At 41.1% G+C, this 23,509-nt stretch overlaps 1 long non-coding RNA gene across 1 annotated transcript; it reads left to right on the top strand.

Annotated features, from left to right (window-relative positions):
- The first annotated feature begins 18,120 nt into the window (after positions 1 to 18,120).
- LOC137287329 (uncharacterized) lies at positions 18,121 to 22,966 on the top strand. The gene is made up of 4 exons (XR_010957024.1): positions 18,121 to 18,406; positions 20,870 to 20,978; positions 21,119 to 21,299; positions 22,786 to 22,966. It is a non-coding gene; the product is annotated as an uncharacterized lncRNA (long non-coding RNA).
- The last annotated feature ends 543 nt before the right edge of the window (positions 22,967 to 23,509 follow it).

Below are 23,509 nucleotides of genomic sequence, written 5' to 3'. Positions count from 1 at the left end.
CCAGGGACAGAAGTGGACCCAGGAGGGAGGGAGGGAGGGAGGACGAGTGCCACCAAGTCGACAGAGGATCAGGGAGGCAAGTGTTTCAATCTTTTCATGTTCACCATGACGTCATGTGACCGTTACAACATGCATTTCAGGATACAAATTTTTCCATAATTCTGTATACATGTCTATACATACTTTTGGCATTCATTACCTATGTAATCAATATCAGTGATTTCAAACATTAATTTATTCTTTATATATACAATTAGGACCATGGACATCATCATCCTGGGGCAAAAATGGACCGTGAAGTGGACCCAGGAGGGAGGGACGAAGGACCACTGCCACGAAGCTGAAAGAAGACAGCAAAGGCAAGTAGACATCAATTAACATCAGTTATTTCAAACATTAAACTTTTCATTATCTTTGCTCTCAGCACCATGGACATCATCATCCTGGGGGCAGAAATGGACCATGAAGTCCCCCAGAGGCAGTGACGACTGCCGAGAAGAACTCCAGGGACAGAAGTGGACGAAGCTGACACAACACCACAAAGGCAAGTAGACATCAATTAACATCAGTTATTTCAAACATTAAACTTTTCATTATCTTTGCTCTCAGCACCATGGACATCATCATCCTGGGGGCAGAAATGGACCATGAAGTCCCCCAGAGGCAGTGACGACTGCTGAGAAGAACTCCAGGGACAGAAGTGCACCCAGGAGGGAGGGAGGACGAGTGCCACCAAGCCGACAGAGGATCAGGGAGGCAAGTGTTTCAATCTTTTCATGTTCACCATGACGTCATGTGACTGTTACAACATGCATTTCAGGATACAAATTTTTCCCTAATTTTGTATACATGTCTATACATACTTTTGGCATTCATTACCTATGTAATCAATATCAATGATTTCAAACATTAATTTATTCTTTATATATACAATTAGGACCATGGACATCATCATCCTGGGGCAGAAATGGACCGTGAAGTGGACCCAGGAGGGAGGGACGAAGGACCACTGCCACGAAGCTGACAGAAGACCACAAAGGCAAGTAGACATCAATTAACATCAGTTATTTCAAACATTAAACTTTTCATTATCCTTGCTCCCAGCACCATGGACATCATCATCCTGGGGGCAGAAATGGACCATGAAGTCCCCCAGAGGCAGTGACGACTGCCGAGAAGAACTCCAGGGACAGAAGTGGACGAAGCTGACACAACACCACAAAGGCAAGTAGACATCAATTAACATCAGTTATTTCAAGCATTAAACTTTTCATTATCTTTGCTCTCAGCACCATGGACATCATCATCCTGGGGGCAGAAATGGACCATGAAGTCCCCCAGAGGCAGTGACGACTGCCGAGAAGAACTCCAGGGACAGAAGTGCACCCAGGAGGGAGGGAGGACGAGTGCCACCAAGCCGACAGAGGATCAGGGAGGCAAGTGTTTCAATCTTTTCATGTTCACCATGACGTCATGTGACTGTTACAACATGCATTTCAGGATACAAATTTTTCCATAATTCTGTATACATGTCTATACATACTTTTGGCATTCATTACCTATGTAATCAATATCAATGATTTCAAACATTAATTTATTCTTTATATATACAATTAGGACCATGGACATCATCATCCTGGGGCAAAAATGGACCGTGAAGTGGACCCAGGAGGGAGGGACGAAGGACCACTGCCACGAAGCTGACAGAAGACCACAAAGGCAAGTAGACATCAATTAACATCAGTTATTTCAAACATTAAACTTTTCATTATCTTTGCTCCCAGCACCATGGACATCATCATCCTGGGGGCAGAAATGGACCATGAAGTCCCCCAGAGGCAGTGACGACTGCCGAGAAGAACTCAAGGGACAGAAGTGGACGAAGCTGACAGAGGACCACAAAGGCAAGTAGACATCAATTAACATCAGTAATTTCAAACATTAAACTTTTCATTATCTTTGCTCTCAGCACCATGGACATCATCATCCTGGGGGCAGTAATGGACCATGAAGTCCCCCAGAGGCAGTGACGACTGCCGAGAAGAACTCCAGGGACAGAAGTGGACCCAGGAGGGAGGGAGGACGAGTGCCACGAAGCCGACAGAGGATCAGGGAGGCAAGTGTTTCAATCTTTTCATGTTCACCATCACGTCATGTGACTGTTACAACATGCATTTCAGGATACAAATTTTTCCATAATTCTGTATACATGTCTATACATACTTTTGGCATTCATTACCTATGTAATCAATATCAATGATTTCAAACATTAATTTATTCTTTATATATACAATTAGGACCATGGACATCATCATCCTGGGGCAAAAATGGACCGTGAAGTGGACCCAGGAGGGAGGGACGAAGCACCACTGCCACGAAGCTGACAGAAGACCACAAAGGCAAGTAGACATCAATTAACATCAGTTATTTCAAACATTAAACTTTTCATTATCTTTGCTCCCAGCACCATGGACATCATCATCCTGGGGGCAGAAATGGACCATGAAGTCCCCCAGAGGCAGTGACGACTGCCGAGAAGAACTCCAGGGACAGAAGTGGACGAAGCTGACAGAGGACCACAAAGGCAAGTAGACATCAATTAACATCAGTTATTTCAAACATTAAACTTTTCATTATCTTTGCTCCCAGCACCATGGACATCATCATACTGGGGGCAGTAATGGACCATGAAGTCCCCCAGAGGCAGTGACGACTGCCGAGAAGAACTCCAGGGACAGAAGTGCACCCAGGAGGGAGGGAGGGAGGGAGGACGAGTGCCACCAAGCCGACAGAGGATCAGGGAGGCAAGTGTTTCAATCTTTTCATGTTCACCATGACGTCATGTGACCGTTACAACATGCATTTGAGGATACAAATTTTTCCATAATTCTATATACATGTCTATACATACTTTTGGCATTCATTACCTATGTAATCAATATCAATGATTTCAAACATTAATTTATTCTTTATATATACAATTAGGACCATGGACATCATCATCCTGGGGCAAAAATGGACCGTGAAGTGGACCCAGGAGGGAGGGACGAAGGACCACTGCCACGAAGCTGAAAGAAGACCACAAAGGCAAGTAGACATCAATTAACATCAGTTATTTCAAACATTAAACTTTTCATTATCTTTGTTCTCAGCACCATGGACATCATCATCCTGGGGGCAGAAATGGACCATAAAGTCCCCCAGAGGCAGTGACGACTGCCGAGAAGAACTCCAGGGACAGAAGTGGACGAAGCTGACAGAAGACCACAAAGGCAAGTAGACATCAATTAACATCAGTTATTTCAAACATTAAACTTTTCATTGTCTTTGCTCTCAGCACCATGGACATCATCATCCTAGGGGCAGTAATGGACCATGAAGTCCCCCAGAGGCAGTGACGACTGCCGAGAAGAGCTCCATGGACAGAAGTGCACCCAGGAGGGAGGGAGGGAGGGAGGACGAGTGCCACCAAGCCGACAGAGGATCAGGGAGGCAAGTGTTTCAATCTTTTCATGTTCACCATGACGTCATGTGACCGTTACAACATGCATTTCAGGATACAAATTTTTCCATAATTCTGTATACATGTCTATACATACTTTTGGCATTCATTACCTATGTAATCAATATCAATGATTTCAAACATTAATTTATTCTTTATAAAAACAATTAGGACCATGGACATCATCATCCTGGGGCAAAAATGGACCGTGAAGTGGACCCAGGAGGGAGGGACAAAGGACCACTGCCACGAAGCTGACAGAAGACCACAAAGGCAAGTAGACATCAATTAACATCAGTTATTTCAAACATTAAACTTTTCATTGTCTTTGCTCTCAGCACCATGGACATCATCATCCTGGGGGCAGAAATGGACCATGAAGTCCCCCAGAGGCAGTGATGACTGCCAAGAAGAACTCCAGGGACAGAAGTGCACCCAGGAGGGAGGGAGGGAGGGAGGACGAGTGCCACCAAGCCGACAGAGGATCAGGGAGGCAAGTGTTTCAATCTTTTCATGTTCACCATCACGTCATGTGACCGTTACAACATGCATTTCAGGATACAAATTTTTCCTTAATTCTGTATACATGTCTATACATACTTTTGGCATTCATTACCTATGTAATCAATATCAATGATTTCAAACATTAATTTATTCTTTATATATACAATTAGGACCATGGACATCATCATCCTGGGGCAAAAATGGACCGTGAAGTGGACCCAGGAGGGAGGGACGAAGGACCACTGCCACGAAGCTGACAGAAGACCACAAAGGCAAGTAGACATCAATTAACATCAGTTATTTCAAACATTAAACTTTTCATTATCTTTGCTCTCAGCACCATGGACATCATCATCCTGGGGGCAGAAATGGACCATGAAGTCCCCCAGAGGCAGTGACGACTGCCGAGAAGAACTCCAGGGACAGAAGTGGACGAAGCTGACAGAGGACCACAAAGGCAAGTAGACATCAATTAACATCAGTTATTTCAAACATTAAACTTTTCATTATCTTTGCTCTCAGCACCATGGACATCATCATCCTGGGGGCAGTAATGGACCATGAAGTCCACCAGAGGCAGTGACGACTGCCGAGAAGAACTCCATGGACAGAAGTGGACCCAGGAGGGAGGGAGGACGAGTGCCACGAAGCCGACAGAGGATCAGGGAGGCAAGTGTTTCAATCTTTTCGTGTTCACCATGACGTCATGTGACTATTACAACATGCATTTGAGGATACAAATTTTTCCATAATTCTCTATACATGTCTATACATACTTTTGGCATTCATTACCTATGTAATCAATATCAATGATTTCAAACATTAATTTATTCTTTATATATACAATTAGGACCATGGACATCATCATCCTGGGGCAAAAATGGACCGTGAAGTGGACCCAGGAGGGAGGGACGAAGGACCACTGCCAAGAAGCTGAAAGAAGACCACAAAGGCAAGTACACATCAATTAACATCAGTTATTTCAAACATTAAACTTTTCATTATCTTTGCTCTCAGCACCATGGACATCATCATCCTGGGGGCAGAAATGGACCATGAAGTCCCCCAGAGGCAGTGACGACTGCCGAGAAGAACTCCAGGGACAGAAGTGGACGAAGCTGACAGAGGACCACAAAGGCAAGTAGACATCAATTAACATCAGTTACTTCAAACATTAAACTTTTCATTATCTTTGCTCTCAGCACCATGGACATCATCATCCTGGGGGCAGAAATGGACCATGAAGTCCCCCAGAGGCAGTGATGACTGCCGAGAAGAACTCCAGGGACAGAAGTGGACCCAGGAGGGAGGGAGGGAGGGAGGACGAGTGCCACCAAGCCGACAGAGGATCAGGGAGGCAAGTGTTTCAATCTTTTCATGTTCACCATGACGTCATGTGACTGTTACAACATGCATTTCAGGATACAAATTTTTCCATAATTTTGTATACATGTCTATACATACTTTTGGCATTCATTACCTATGTAATCAATATCAATGATTTCAAACATTAATTTATTCTTTATATATACAATTAGGACCATGGACATCATCATCCTGGGGCAGAAATGGACCGTGAAGTGGACCCAGGAGGGAGGGACGAAGGACCACTGCCACGAAGCTGACAGAAGACCACAAAGGCAAGTAGACATCAATTAACATCAGTTATTTCAAACATTAAACTTTTCATTATCTTTGCTCCCAGCACCATGGACATCATCATCCTGGGGGCAGAAATGGACCATGAAGTCCCCCAGAGGCAGTGACGACTGCCGAGAAGAACTCCAGGGACAGAAGTGGACGAAGCTGACACAACACCACAAAGGCAAGTAGACATCAATTAACATCAGTTATTTCAAGCATTAAACTTTTCATTATCTTTGCTCTCAGCACCATGGACATCATCATCCTGGGGGCAGAAATGGACCATGAAGTCCCCCAGAGGCAGTGACGACTGCCGAGAAGAACTCAAGGGACAGAAGTGGACGAAGCTGACAGAGGACCACAAAGGCAAGTAGACATCAATTAACATCAGTTATTTCAAACATTAAACTTTTCATTATCTTTGCTCTCAGCACCATGGACATCATCATCCTGGGGGCAGTAATGGACCATGAAGTCCCCCAGAGGCAGTGACGACTGCCGAGAAGAACTCCAGGGACAGAAGTGGACCCAGGAGGGAGGGAGGACGAGTGCCACGAAGCCGACAGAGGATCAGGGAGGCAAGTGTTTCAATCTTTTCATGTTCACCATCACGTCATGTGACTGTTACAACATGCATTTCAGGATACAAATTTTTCCATAATTCTGTATACATGTCTATACATACTTTTGGCATTCATTACCTATGTAATCAATATCAATGATTTCAAACATTAATTTATTCTTTATATATACAATTAGGACCATGGACATCATCATCCTGGGGCAAAAATGGACCGTGAAGTGGACCCAGGAGGGAGGGACGAAGCACCACTGCCACGAAGCTGACAGAAGACCACAAAGGCAAGTAGACATCAATTAACATCAGTTATTTCAAACATTAAACTTTTCATTATCTTTGCTCCCAGCACCATGGACATCATCATCTTGGGGGCAGAAATGGACCATGAAGTCCCCCAGAGGCAGTGACGACTGCCGAGAAGAACTCCAGGGACAGAAGTGGACGAAGCTGACAGAGGACCACAAAGGCAAGTAGACATCAATTAACATCAGTTATTTCAAACATTAAACTTTTCATTATCTTTGCTCTCAGCACCATGGACATCATCATCCTGGGGGCAGAAATGGACCATGAAGTCCCCCAGAGGCAGTGACGACTGCCGAGAAGAACTCCAGGGACAGAAGTGGACCCAGGAGGGAGGGAGGACGAGTGCCACGAAGCCGACAGAGGATCAGGGAGGCAAGTGTTTCAATCTTTTCGTGTTCACCATGACGTCATGTGACCATTACAACATGCATTTCAGGATACAAATTTTTCCATAATTCTGTATACATGTCTATACATACTTTTGGCATTCATTACCTATGTAATCAATATCAATGATTTCAAACATTAAGTTATTCTTTATATATACAATTAGGACCATGGACATCATCATCCTGGGGCAAAAATGGACCGTGAAGTGGACCCAGGAGGGAGGGACGAAGGACCACTGCCACGAAGCTGACAGAGACCACAAAGGCAAGTAGACATCAATTAACATCAGTTATTTCAAACATTAAACTTTTCATTATCTTTGCTCCCAGCACCATGGACATCATCATCCTGGGGGCAGAAATGGACCATGAAGTCCCCCAGAGGCAGTGACGACTGCCGAGAAGAACTCAAGGGACAGAAGTGGACGAAGCTGACAGAGGACCACAAAGGCAAGTAGACATCAATTAACATCAGTTATTTCAAACATTAAACTTTTCATTATCTTTGCTCTCAGCACCATGGACATCATCATCCTGGGGGCAGTAATGGACCATGAAGTCCCCCAGAGGCAGTGACGACTGCCGAGAACAACTCCAGGGACAGAAGTGGACCCAGGAGGGAGGGAGGACGAGTGCCATTAAGCCGACAGAGGATCAGGGAGGCAAGTGTTTCAATCTTTTCGTGTTCACCATGACGTCATGTGACCATTACAACATGCATTTGAGGATACAAATTTTTCCTTAATTCTGTATACATGTCTATACATACTTTTGGCATTCATTACCTATGTAATCAATATCAATGATTTCAAACATTAAGTTATTCTTTATATATACAATTAGGACCATGGACATCATCATCCTGGGGCAAAAATGGACCGTGAAGTGGACCCAGGAGGGAGGGACGAAGGACCACTGCCACGAAGCTGAAAGAAGACCACAAAGGCAAGTAGACATCAATTAACATCAGTTATTTCAAACATTAAACTTTTCATTATCTTTGCTCTCAGCACCATGGACATCATCATCCTGGGGGCAGAAATGGACCATGAAGTCCCCCAGAGGCAGTGACGACTGCCGAGAAGAACTCCAGGGACAGAAGTGGACGAAGCTGACAGAGGACCACAAAGGCAAGTAGACATCAATTAACATCAGTTATTTCAAACATTAAACTTTTCATTATCTTTGCTCTCAGCACCATGGACATCATCATCCTGGGGGCAGAAATGGACCATGAAGTCCCCCAGAGGCAGTGACGACTGCTGAGAAGAACTCCAGGGACAGAAGTGGACCCAGGAGGGAGGGAGGACGAGTGCCACCAAGCCGACAGAGGATCAGGGAGGCAAGTGTTTCAATCTTTTCATGTTCACCATGACGTCATGTGACTGTTACAACATGCATTTCAGGATACAAATTTTTCCATAATTTTGTATACATGTCTATACATACTTTTGGCATTCATTACCTATGTAATCAATATCAATGATTTCAAACATTAATTTATTCTTTATATATACAATTAGGACCATGGACATCATCATCCTGGGGCAGAAATGGACCGTGAAGTGGACCCAGGAGGGAGGGACGAAGGACCACTGCCACGAAGCTGACAGAAGACCACAAAGGCAAGTAGACATCAATTAACATCAGTTATTTCAAACATTAAACTTTTCATTATCTTTGCTCCCAGCACCATGGACATCATCATCCTGGGGGCAGAAATGGACCATGAAGTCCCCCAGAGGCAGTGACGACTGCCGAGAAGAACTCCAGGGACAGAAGTGGACGAAGCTGACACAACACCACAAAGGCAAGTAGACATCAATTAACATCAGTTATTTCAAGCATTAAACTTTTCATTATCTTTGCTCTCAGCACCATGGACATCATCATCCTGGGGGCAGAAATGGACCATGAAGTCCCCCAGAGGCAGTGACGACTGCCGAGAAGAACTCCAGGGACAGAAGTGCACCCAGGAGGGAGGGAGGACGAGTGCCACCAAGCCGACAGAGGATCAGGGAGGCAAGTGTTTCAATCTTTTCATGTTCACCATGACGTCATGTGACTGTTACAACATGCATTTCAGGATACAAATTTTTCCATAATTCTGTATACATGTCTATACATACTTTTGGCATTCATTACCTATGTAATCAATATCAATGATTTCAAACATTAATTTATTCTTTATATATACAATTAGGACCATGGACATCATCATCCTGGGGCAAAAATGGACCGTGAAGTGGACCCAGGAGGGAGGGACGAAGGACCACTGCCACGAAGCTGACAGAAGACCACAAAGGCAAGTAGACATCAATTAACATCAGTTATTTCAAACATTAAACTTTTCATTATCTTTGCTCCCAGCACCATGGACATCATCATCCTGGGGGCAGAAATGGACCATGAAGTCCCCCAGAGGCAGTGACGACTGCCGAGAAGAACTCAAGGGACAGAAGTGGACGAAGCTGACAGAGGACCACAAAGGCAAGTAGACATCAATTAACATCAGTTATTTCAAACATTAAACTTTTCATTATCTTTGCTCTCAGCACCATGGACATCATCATCCTGGGGGCAGTAATGGACCATGAAGTCCCCCAGAGGCAGTGACGACTGCCGAGAAGAACTCCAGGGACAGAAGTGGACCCAGGAGGGAGGGAGGACGAGTGCCACGAAGCCGACAGAGGATCAGGGAGGCAAGTGTTTCAATCTTTTCATGTTCACCATCACGTCATGTGACTGTTACAACATGCATTTCAGGATACAAATTTTTCCATAATTCTGTATACATGTCTATACATACTTTTGGCATTCATTACCTATGTAATCAATATCAATGATTTCAAACATTAAGTTATTCTTTATATATACAATTAGGACCATGGACATCATCATCCTGGGGCAAAAATGGACCGTGAAGTGGACCCAGGAGGGAGGGACGAAGCACCACTGCCACGAAGCTGACAGAAGACCACAAAGGCAAGTAGACATCAATTAACATCAGTTATTTCAAACATTAAACTTTTCATTATCTTTGCTCCCAGCACCATGGACATCATCATCCTGGGGGCAGAAATGGACCATGAAGTCCCCCAGAGGCAGTGACGACTGCCGAGAAGAACTCCAGGGACAGAAGTGGACGAAGCTGACAGAGGACCACAAAGGCAAGTAGACATCAATTAACATCAGTTATTTCAAACATTAAACTTTTCATTATCTTTGCTCTCAGCACCATGGACATCATCATCCTGGGGGCAGAAATGGACCATGAAGTCCCCCAGAGGCAGTGACGACTGCCGAGAAGAACTCCAGGGACAGAAGTGGACCCAGGAGGGAGGGAGGACGAGTGCCACGAAGCCGACAGAGGATCAGGGAGGCAAGTGTTTCAATCTTTTCGTGTTCACCATGACGTCATGTGACCATTACAACATGCATTTCAGGATACAAATTTTTCCATAATTCTGTATACATGTCTATACATACTTTTGGCATTCATTACCTATGTAATCAATATCAATGATTTCAAACATTAAGTTATTCTTTATATATACAATTAGGACCATGGACATCATCATCCTGGGGCAAAAATGGACCGTGAAGTGGACCCAGGAGGGAGGGACGAAGGACCACTGCCACGAAGCTGACAGAGACCACAAAGGCAAGTAGACATCAATTAACATCAGTTATTTCAAACATTAAACTTTTCATTATCTTTGCTCCCAGCACCATGGACATCATCATCCTGGGGGCAGAAATGGACCATGAAGTCCCCCAGAGGCAGTGACGACTGCCGAGAAGAACTCAAGGGACAGAAGTGGACGAAGCTGACAGAGGACCACAAAGGCAAGTAGACATCAATTAACATCAGTTATTTCAAACATTAAACTTTTCATTATCTTTGCTCTCAGCACCATGGACATCATCATCCTGGGGGCAGTAATGGACCATGAAGTCCCCCAGAGGCAGTGACGACTGCCGAGAACAACTCCAGGGACAGAAGTGGACCCAGGAGGGAGGGAGGACGAGTGCCATGAAGCCGACAGAGGATCAGGGAGGCAAGTGTTTCAATCTTTTCATGTTCACCATGACGTCATGTGACCATTACAACATGCATTTGAGGATACAAATTTTTCCTTAATTCTGTATACATGTCTATACATACTTTTGGCATTCATTACCTATGTAATCAATATCAATGATTTCAAACATTAAGTTATTCTTTATATATACAATTAGGACCATGGACATCATCATCCTGGGGCAAAAATGGACCGTGAAGTGGACCCAGGAGGGAGGGACGAAGGACCACTGCCACGAAGCTGAAAGAAGACTACAAAGGCAAGTAGACATCAATTAACATCAGTTATTTCAAACATTAAACTTTTCATTATCTTTGCTCTCAGCACCATGGACATCATCATCCTGGGGGCAGAAATAGACCATGAAGTCCCCCAGAGGCAGTGACGACTGCCGAGAAGAACTCCAGGGACAGAAGTGGACGAAGCTGACAGAGGACCACAAAGGCAAGTAGACATCAATTAACATCAGTTATTTCAAACATTAAACTTTTCATTATCTTTGCTCTCAGCACCATGGACATCATCATCCTGGGGGCAGAAATGGACCATGAAGTCCCCCAGAGGCAGTGATGACTGCCGAGAAGAACTCCAGGGACAGAAGTGGACCCAGGAGGGAGGGAGGGAGGGAGGACGAGTGCCACCAAGCCGACAGAGGATCAGGGAGGCAAGTGTTTCAATCTTTTCATGTTCACCATGACGTCATGTGACCGTTACAACATGCATTTCAGGATACAAATTTTTCCATAATTCTGTATACATGTCTATACATACTTTTGGCATTCATTACCTATGTAATCAATATCAATGATTTCAAACATTAATTTATTCTTTATATATACAAATAGGACCATGGAAATCATCATCCTGGGGCAAAAATGGACCGTGAAGTGGACCCAGGAGGGAGGGACGAAGGACCACTGCCACGAAGCTGAAAGAAGACCGCAAAGGCAAGTAGACATCAATTAACATCAGTTATTTCAAACATTAAACTTTTCATTATCTTTGCTCTCAGCACCATGGACATCATCATCCTGGGGGCAGAAATGGACCATGAAGTCCCCCAGAGGCAGTGACGACTGCCGAGAAGAACTCCAGGGACAGAAGTGCACCCAGGAGGGAGGGAGGACGAGTGCCACCAAGCCGACAGAGGATCAGGGAGGCAAGTGTTTCAATCTTTTCATGTTCACCATGACGTCATGTGACTGTTACAACATGCATTTCAGGATACAAATTTTTCCATAATTCTGTATACATGTCTATACATACTTTTGGCATTCATTACCTATGTAATCAATATCAATGATTTCAAACATTAAGTTATTCTTTATATATACAATTAGGACCATGGACATCATCATCCTAGGGCAAAAATGGACCGTGAAGTGGACCCAGGAGGGAGGGACGAAGGACCACTGCCACAAAGCTGACAGAAGACCACAAAGGCAAGTAGACATCAATTAACATCAGTTATTTCAAACATTAAACTTTTCATTATCTTTGCTCCCAGCACCATGGACATCATCATCCTGGGGGCAGAAATGGACCATGAAGTCCCCCAGAGGCAGTGACGACTGCCGAGAAGAACTCAAGGGACAGAAGTGGACGAAGCTGACAGAGGACCACAAAGGCAAGTAGACATCAATTAACATCAGTTATTTCAAACATTAAACTTTTCATTATCTTTGCTCTCAGCACCATGGACATCATCATCCTGGGGGCAGAAATGGACCATGAAGTCCCCCAGAGGCAGTGACGACTGCTGAGAAGAACTCCAGGGACAGAAGTGGACCCAGGAGGGAGGGAGGGAGGGAGGACGAGTGCCACCAAGCCGACAGAGGATCAGGGAGGCAAGTGTTTCAATCTTTTCATGTTCACCATGACGTCATGTGACTGTTACAACATGCATTTCAGGATACAAATTTTTCCATAATTCTGTATACATGTCTATACATACTTTTGGCATTCATTACCTATGTAATCAATATCAATGATTTCAAACATTAATTTATTCTTTATATATACAATTAGGACCATGGAAATCATCATCCTGGGGCAAAAATGGACCGTGAAGTGGACCCAGGAGGGAGGGACGAAGGACCACTGCCACGAAGCTGAAAGAAGACCGCAAAGGCAAGTAGACATCAATTAACATCAGTTATTTCAAACATTAAACTTTTCATTATCTTTGCTCTCAGCACCATGGACATCATCATCCTGGGGGCAGAAATGGACCATGAAGTCCCCCAGAGGCAGTGACGACTGCCGAGAAGAACTCAAGGGACAGAAGTGGACGAAGCTGACAGAGGACCACAAAGGCAAGTAGACATCAATTAACATCAGTTATTTCAAACATTAAACTTTTCATTATCTTTGCTCTCAGCACCATGGACATCATCATCCTGGGGGCAGAAATGGACCATGAAGTCCCCCAGAGGCAGTGACGACTGCCGAGAAGAACTCCATGGACAGAAGTGGACCCAGGAGGGAGGGAGGGAGGGAGGACGAGTGCCACCAAGCCGACAGAGGTTCAGGGAGGCAAGTGTTTCAATCTTTTCATCTTCACCATGACGTCATGTGACTGTTACAACATGCATTTCAGGATACAAATTTTTCCATATTTCTGTATACATGTCTATACATACTTTTGGCATTCATTACCTATGTAATCAATATCAATGATTTCAAACATTAATTTATTCTTTATAAATACAATTAGGACCATGGACATCATCATCCTGGGGCAAAAATGGACCGTGAAGTGGACCCAGGAGGGAGGGACAAAGGACCACTGCCACGAAGCTGACAGAAGACCACAAAGGCAAGTAGACATCAATTAACATCAGTTATTTCAAACATTAAACTTTTCATTATCTTTGCTCCCAGCACCATGGACATCATCATCCTGGGGGCAGAAATGGACCATGAAGTCCCCCAGAGGCAGTGACGACTGCCGACAAGAACTCCAGGGACAGAAGTGCACCCAGGAGGGAGGGAGGGAGGGAGAACGAGTGCCACCAAGCCGACAGAGGATCAGGGAGGCAAGTGTTTCAATCTTTTCATGTTCACCATGACGTCATGTGACCGTTACAACATGCATTTAAGGATACAAATTTTTCCATAATTCTGTATACATGTCTATACATACTTTTGGCATTCATTACCTATGTAATCAATATCAATGATTTCAAACATTAATTTATTCTTTATATATACAATTAGGACCATGGACATCATCATCCTGGGGCAAAAATGGACCGTGAAGTGGACCCAGGAGGGAGGGACGAAGGACCACTGCCACGAAGCTGGCAGAAGACCACAAAGGCAAGTAGACATCAATTAACATCAGTTATTTCAAGCATTAAACTTTTCATTATCTTTGCTCTCAGCACCATGGACATCATCATCCTGGGGGCAGAAATGGACCATGAAGTCCCCCAGAGGCAGTGACGACTGCCGAGAAGAACTCCAGGGACAGAAGTGGACGAAGCTGACAGAGGACCACAAAGGCAAGTAGACATCAATTTTTCCATAATTCTATATACATGTCTATACATACTTTTGGCATTCAATACCTATGTAATCAATATCAATGATTTCAAACATTAATTTATTCTTTATATATACAATTAGGACCATGGACATCATCATCCTGGGGGCAAAAATTGACCGTGAAGTAGAACATTTTCAACATAATCAAATGGCGTTTGTGTATCGCACCCAGCAATGTTCTAGAAATACCCAGTAGGACATTTCTGCACTAACCTGTACAGCTATTGCTGCCCGTATGGTAACTTTGATCCCATAGCTAACAATGCTTCTTCCAGTAGACACTAACATTTTGTATGGCCGATGTAGGCTTATGCTCACACTTCAGCGGGAATACAAAACTTAGACATCTTGCAAAACTTGACATGTACCCACTACCGACAACAGATTTCATTACATTCTGAATAAAGAAAACCAAGGTCTGGCCGTAATATTCTGTTTGCATTACAATCAAAGTACAACAGTCAGATTAGGGTCAACGCTTAAAAATAATTTTTAAAAAAATCAGAACCTATACACGTGGACATTAATCAAACACCATTACCCTGGATAAGTGCAAATACTATGGAATACTGTAAGGGACATTCTCGCGATCTCTACTTTTGGAAACAAGCCTAACAGGGCAAAAGTGCGAGAATGCGAGCTTGTGAGAATGTCCCTTACAGTATTCAATAAAATACTCTACATATTCTAGATGCTTTGATAACCATATGTATTGTTATTGATGTATTATATTGGAAACTGTATCATATTTAACTCTGATTCTACAAAGACAAACCTGAAAGTGGTGTTTGGTAACACTTGACTTACAGTCTCAGAAGAATTCACAAACACGTTACTACCTTCAATGTCACCACACTAGCAATCTGATTGACACGTAGTTCTCAATAATGACTGTATTGCTTTCTTGAATCACAACCGGGGACCACATACCTACTGAAGCCATCTCTCCTTGAACATCTGCGAATCATTCTGTCTGAAAAAGCGTCGAATTGTTACAGATTCGAAATCCTCTTGGGACCAGGCTTATTAAAGTTGAAACACATGTGCCTAATACTTTACTTGAATAAATAATCTACCCCCTCTTACTCCCCATGGAGTGCCAGCGTCAGTTCCTGCAGATTTTAAATAGGAGGATTTGTTGATCGAACTTGGCGTCCAAGATAGACTTAACGGTTTTCGATTTTCATAACAATGTTTGGAAAATAGCCAATTACGGCTCGAGAGGCATTGTCACATGGGAATGTCGGATCATGGTATGGTTATTATAATATGGCGGTATCCAGGACCTCCTTTCGATAAAGTTGACAACTGAGTGTACCACGTATTCTGATGAGATCCAGCTTGCAGTCATACAAAACACAACCTCAAACCATCACTGAGCCTCCAGTCATGGACTCAGCTGCAGACCAAGCGCGCAGCAAGCCAATCGGTTTTGGTATATGTTGCAAAGTTTTATGTTTAGAGAGCATTGAGGGCTTGGAAAACTTCCATTTCATACATGTCAAAACATAGATTACACTCCAGACTCGTTTCCTTATGACTGGGTTCCATCCTATTGTGCAACTTAGTGCAATAACCAGTCCAGAATTTATGAATGTTAATCAGTATGATTTGATACATCTAAGCACTTAAATATTGCACCACTCGGCTCCTCCTAATCCCTGTAAACACGTCTTACAGTGTGCTCTGTCGTACAGCGAGCTATGATAAACGGAAACCTGGAAATCTCAAAACGACGCTCTGCCGCTCGAAATGTGTGGTGATCTAGTACGGAACTGACATTACAATATCATTGATTATCAACTACAATGAACAGACGCAGAAACCACATAGCAGGTGTAACCATTGAGCCAGATGCATCGTGAATGATTTTACAACCTCATCCAACAGGGACAGGCTGTGAGTCGACGTCGCTACGGTTGTTTTCTGACTTAAGTCAAACATCTTCCAGTTAAGTGAGTGAGTGAGTGCGTTTGGTTTTACGCCGCTTTTAGCAATATTCCAGCGATATCACGGCGGGGGACACCAGAAAATGGGCCTCACACATTGTACCCATGTGGGGAATCGAACCCGGGTCTTCGGCGTGACGAGCGAACGCTTTAAGCACTAGGCTACCCCACCGCCCCCATTCCAGTTAAACCTACCCCGGCCCAGTCTTACGAGTTAAGCTTAAATTGCCAAAACTTAAGCCTAAGCTGCTTTATGAATATGACTTAAGTAAAATCTCAAAACTTAAGTCAGAAAAAGTGAAAAACTTAAGTTTATTTCTGTCTTAGTTCTTTTATGAATATCGCCCCTGAAGTGTTATCATTTGACGTTTGATGATTTCAATAACTTGTTATTTCAGCTAGAATTGTTAAGTGTTCTGACAAAGTGTTGTTTGTGGGTATTTTTGGGAAGAATTAGTAAACAACATCCTTTGTGTACAAAAATCCTTTTAAAGAATGGGCTTTTTATATTATTGTAGCTATGCCCCTGACAATGTTCCCCATGGTGGCACGGATTATACATTTTCCCAGTCCCGCAGAGTGTCAACGCAACAAGGTGGACCGGAGTTTCACCTGGCGGCGAACTTCCCAGGGGTGATCGGCGTCATTGACGGCACGCATATACAAATACAGGCACCAACTATAAATGAGGATGTTTACGTCAATCGACATCACTACCACAGCATAAACACACAGGTATTTTCTTCACAGATTCATATATTTGTGTTCTCAAAGCTTATTTCCAAATAATCTCACAAAATTTAGAATCGTCGGTTGTAAGATATTTGTAAACTTGCCGTGGATTTGTATTTTTCAGGTAGTGTCCGATCCCTTCGACCGTATCATTGACATCGTGGCACGCTGGCCTGGGTCCACACTCGACTCAAGAATCCTCTCAATGCTACCGTCGAACCCATTCGACAGGAGTGCAGGATAATGACATCTCCAAATAAAACTTGCAATAATTATTCAACGAGTCGGATTTACGTGTCATATGAATTATGTATGGAATGTGCTAATTCTCATCTTTTTAAATATGTAATGTTCAATACGTTTATATACCTTAAAACGAAACGCCCGCGAATTAAAAATGAGATCGCCGAATTTCTCGGCACGCAGTCGAAAATAACGGCCATTGTTGACTTCCAGCGCACCACGCCGTGTGGTACCCAGTCTAATATTTTCTTCATAATGAAATATTTTTTGATAGTTTAGTCGATATTTTTTGTTCCTTGACGAAGAGAAAGCTCATAAGTTTCCCATTTTCTAAAAATGAGTAACTTTCGGCTCAAATAAATATAAACAAAACCAATCTCAATGTTATATCATCGATTGGACGAATAGAAACGATCATGGCAACGGCGGTAAACAAACAACTCCACATATATCGTGATGCCGAAGAAAATGTGCCATCCTTTTGACATATCCAATTATTTTATCTGGAATTAATTACACGGTGTGAATACCCAAATGTTATTGCCTCTGCACAGAAATTACCAGATTTAGCGATTTTATTTTGATTTGGTTTAATAAACCTTCCAACATCCACAAAGTTGACAGCCGTTGGTGACCCGAAAGGGCGTGGCCAAACTCGCGGTCTTTCTAAGTGTCAAGATACGAAGGATACGAAGGATGTTTGAAAATAAGCGTTCATAAGCAGAATCTGAACACATATACATTGAAAGCAAACGACTCAATACCTATATAATGCAGATCATGAAACGGTATCACAATATTTGTAATTGTACCCACCCTTGATGAAACCGGAAGCACGTACACGGCATGGCACTCGTGGAAGTAAAATGTGAACGAGTTGGAAAACGACCATTGATACATTTTCTAAACTGATTCAAATTCCCGTAAGATCCATACTATACACCAGAATTACCTTTCAGTCATTCTCGGTCATTTACTGTTAGTTGTGTTCAATAGCAGTTGTCATTTGTTGCTTGTGTTGTAGTATTTCTCCTGAAGTTAGCCGTCGATGTGTTGATCTTTAGTTTAGCAAATCCGAAGTCGATGATTTTCGCGGTCTATTTTTTTCAAAGAATGTTCTGACACGGGGAGACATATAAATGGTCAGTGTGTCGTAACAATAACAGAATATTCTTCTGTGTATATCGTTACAAGAAGTACAATTTTGATGATTGAAGATGTCATGAAAAAAAAATCATTTTTCCTTTTGCAGAAACGAACGAAACCAGAGCTAGTGTGAGAATGTAACGTACAGTAAATGTATTTCATAAAAATTAATTACTGCTTAGAAAACAACTGTCATCGTCTTTGTGAATCAGTATTTATTTTAGACATTAAAACAGCTAAACATCACATCTTTTGTTCACGAATTTGGAGCAAAATTGAAATTATTTTGTTACTCCAAACAGCAGAGCTTTCGGAGTTAATTCTGCCTAGTATAATGCAGGTAATGTTTCAGATCAAATTGTTTGACGTGTGTGCATATTTGTATAAAAAAATCATGTCATGTGGCTCAGTCCGTGGTTCCATACAGCTTTTAGATATTGCACTAGTGCAATCTGAACTGCAAAATGTACCTCATGTTTATGGCCATACGTTTTACCTACTTGCACACTGTCTATGTTCATATTTTACTGTTAAAACAGACTTCATCTGGGAAACAGACTGATGATCCAAACTCTTGGAGCAGTGATTACACTGACAGTGATCGAAAGACAGACTCATTTTTTTCTTGTGATGAAATTTCATGAAGTAATATGAAATTATCATACCAGACCTAGAATAATTTTGTTGTAGTGATGTTTTGAATATGGAATATCAAAACTACAAGTGACAGATAATTAAGTGTTGAGTAGGAGGTGCAACCTATGTTAGTCTTTGGCATCAAGGTAATCATGTGGTGGCAAGTAAATTTCTTTTTTCCTAATACTGAGCTCTGCAGTGAGTAGTTTTTGTTGTCCAGTTTGGAGCTATTCTTTAAGATTTCAATTTGGATTTTTTTCATTGCCATGTGTATATGGCAAAGACATATATATCAAATGCTTCCAGATCTTTAACGGAAGACTGCTCAGTCCTTGGCATTTTGTTATTCAAGGAAGACCGTTCTTCATGTTTCTTGTTTCATGATGGTTTAGGCTATTGAACACTAAATAATTGGAGTATATCACCATCAGACACTTCAGCAAACAGAAACAATCCTTGAAAGTTCATTAGACCCATTTCATATTGTGACATTGCTCCTAAACCCAGGAAAAGACAATAAGGTAGAATAATATATATTTACAGAATATGAAGCCTGTTTACTTTCACCAGAGACAATATAACTTCTTATATGTATATGGTTTCTTTTTTATCAAATGATAACATTTTCTGATAAATTTACATGTACTGTTACTTCAACAACATAATTGACATTATTTGTCACGTGCGATTCAAAATAATTCAGCAAACAAAGTGGTACTGTTGAAAACAAAAATAACTCATCACCCATTTGTATTTGATATACATTTTGGCACGATATTATGAAGAAATAAAATACACAAAATAATTTGTAACATCTATCCATATATTTTATGGCATACATGTAGTTGTAATAAAAAATTGTGCAAAACTGTCAGCTTTCCACATTACTGAAAGACATTAATTAAAATTTGGTTATTTACACGTTGCTAATGCATTTACAGATTTTAAGTGTCTTTGCCCTTGTCTATTTGAGAGAGAAAAATAATTGTCATATGATTAATATCATTTAACATATTAAAGTATATGAAAAGATTTTAAGTTGTAACCAGTTATGGAACATAAAGCATTGACAAATCTATCATAATTATTCATCAAGAACGTTAATTCATTGCATAAAATTATGAATGTAATTCAACTTGTTCTAAAGTGAGACATATAATTTTCCCAATCATGTAATATGAACGCAATTTTTATCAAATCATCTCCGATATCATGTGAAACTATAACTGAAAATATATTTTTGACACAAAACACTGATCAGATCACATCAAAGTAATTTGTATCTATCTTCAACTTTTTCTAGTTTTTTTTTTTCATGAATTGAATTGAATTGAATTCAAATAACATAAGAAGATTAAGGAACCCAAACTCTTACATATCTACTTAACACCTATCAATTCATGCTTCTCTTCTGTAAAGCTGTGTGAACTATTTCCTTTCCCAATGTTGCTACAGTCCCACTGAGCATCTCTATGAAGCATATTAGGCACTAAATAAATACAATAATATCATTATTAACCCCATTCATGTTTTGGTTTTTTTTTAAAACTGGTGTGAACCAAATTTATTTTGATATATTTTGATATTAAGACAATTATTTTCAGAGCACACAAGATCACAAGGAGTTGTGTTGAGCGTGGAATTGGCTAACTGAAGCGCAGATTTGGAGTCCTTCATGGTGAAATCAGACAATCCCCAGAGAGAACTTGCAAGGTAAAAATGAGAAGCTAAATGAAGGGATACAAATATGTCATTGAGAAATCACTCAATTTAGTAATATCTTGTAAGTGGCTGTAGTGAGATGTGCCATGTTCATTGGAGATTTTGCCATTGTGTCATTTCATTTGTTTCAGATCATTATGGCCAGCGCTGTTTTGCATAATATTTGCAAGGAACGTAATATTCCAATTCCACCAGCTGATGGTATACCACAGCAACAACAGCGCAATGCAGCCGCAGTACCAGCAGTCCTGCCTCCACAAGGTTTGATGGGAGTTCGTTACAGGGAGCAGTTTGCAAGGACTCACTTTCCATGTAAGTCTGATGACATATATTATTGATTGACTGAAGCAACTATCAAAATTATTTCCAACATTTATTAGGACTTGTAGAAAAGATTAGTTTCTGAAACCATCCCAATTTGCTACAATACAGTATCAATAAGAACAGAACACATGATGCATCCAGGTATATTCTAACAATATACTAATTGCAGTTATATTACATATAGCAGTTTATAAATAACCAACATGGTAACATGAGAACAATGAGCACTGTTCACACACTACAGTAAAGTGTATAAATCAATGCTTATTGATAGAACTATGTAATCATAAGTATAATTGAGACAAGTGTAGAATTGAACAAAGCTTACATACCCCTACTTCCCACGTACTAATTAGACTAACAATTTATGGAAACGTTATTTTTCCTGTGGAAACCTGACATAAAATTGAAATTGACTGTCTCATGTTGCACACACTTTGCAAATAAATAGTCATGTTTCCATGGAAACAGCAAAAAATCCCCCACATTTAAAAAAAACAAAAAAACAACTTCCTAATAGCAAAAGGCACATCTATCGGTAATGATTAACATGTATGTGAAGTTTGGTGAACCTAACATGTAAACTTTCAGAGATATCCTCAGGTCCGTCCAAATTTTGGGATGGAAGGATGGACGGACAGAGTGAACTCTATATACCCCCCTTACTCTGTAGAGGGGGTATAATTTACACCCTAAACATCAGACTATTAAAGTCTCTCATAAGATCATGCAATTACATTACAATTAATAAATAATTCCTTGGATGTGAAATAGTTTAACAGACTACGATTATGCATCATATGAAGAATTCATTCACAGGGTTAATAAATATCATCCATGGAAAAACTCAAGATAATTGTTTGCATTGCAATACATTCTAGGATTCATCCAGATGATTCATGTAGGTAAAAGCACGAAGATCACAATTCCCCCTGGCCCTGAAAATCATGTACCGGAAATAAGCTGCAATTTATTCCAAAACTGAAGTAGATAATCATTGGGCATCATCTTTCAACTGTACAGATAACATTTGGTCATATCAGTCGTAACAATATTGGATAATAACATTAAAAGTAAAGCCTCCAAATATGTGAAAATGCCAGATGCAAGTCATGAAACATGCCATAATTTCAGAGTAAGATAATGTCTTGTACCAACAATTCAAGTGAAAGAAAATCCAAGGTGTTGTTTTCCAATATTCTGACTGTTCATTAAGTTTGTGTTCATCTGTTGTCATTAGCTCTTAAAATTACACAAGAGATGTCTACCTTTGACATAACAATGATAACATATACAATTTTGTATTTCAGGGATAAGTCACACGCAACAACAATTTCATAACAGCAATACTTGTGCTTGTTAAAGATTGTTCTGTATATTTGGAACTAGTAAAATACACTGATGTGGGCTATGTGAAAAGCTATTCTTCCAATTTCCTGATTTTTGACTGAAGATAAATTTTCTGTAATTTCAGAACCTCAATTTCCTGTAACAACTTCTCTTTTTCCAAAACTGCTGAGGAAGTAGCTGATGTGGAGACTGATGTGCAGGCTGATGCTGATGTTGATGGTGATGCCAATGATGGCTCTAACTCTCTGAAACATAAACGTATATCATCAATCTTGTATTCATTTTAATACATATTTGCTTTTCAATTCCTGTTTTCTGTTCTTATTTTATATCTTAAAAGAAGGTTTTAACTAATTTCTAATTTTACATTATGAATTCACACAGTCAGTCATGCATGTAGCCTGAGGAACTCATACAATACTATCAATAGCTTATTACCTACTTTTCGAAGGATTGGTCTAGCTGTAGGAGCTGTATGAAGCTTGAATCCATTGACATTGGCCCAATCCCTGTTAGGACAGTGTTATCCCTGCCAATACAGTCCACCATCGCCTCTGTGACAAGGCTTATAGGTATTGGGGGTGGTCCACCGCCTGAAAATATAGTCAGACTTACTTTGAATTAATTATACTACTATAACATACCGCATTGGTGAGATTAAAAATAATACACAATCAACCCACAGTCACCTGCTCATATGAAACATAGATGATCAATTTTATTCATGGCAATGAACAGATTTACCTCACACAAAACTGAAAGTTGATGTTTTTGTGATTTTATAATTCATACACAATGGTGTGATATTATACTACTTTAGGTTTTCTCCTGTGCTTTTAAAATACTTA

This window comes from Haliotis asinina, chromosome 6, assembly GCF_037392515.1.
Source record: "Haliotis asinina isolate JCU_RB_2024 chromosome 6, JCU_Hal_asi_v2, whole genome shotgun sequence".
Classification (NCBI taxonomy): domain Eukaryota; kingdom Metazoa; phylum Mollusca; class Gastropoda; order Lepetellida; family Haliotidae; genus Haliotis; species Haliotis asinina.
This window is presented reverse-complemented; position numbering and strand designations above follow the sequence as displayed.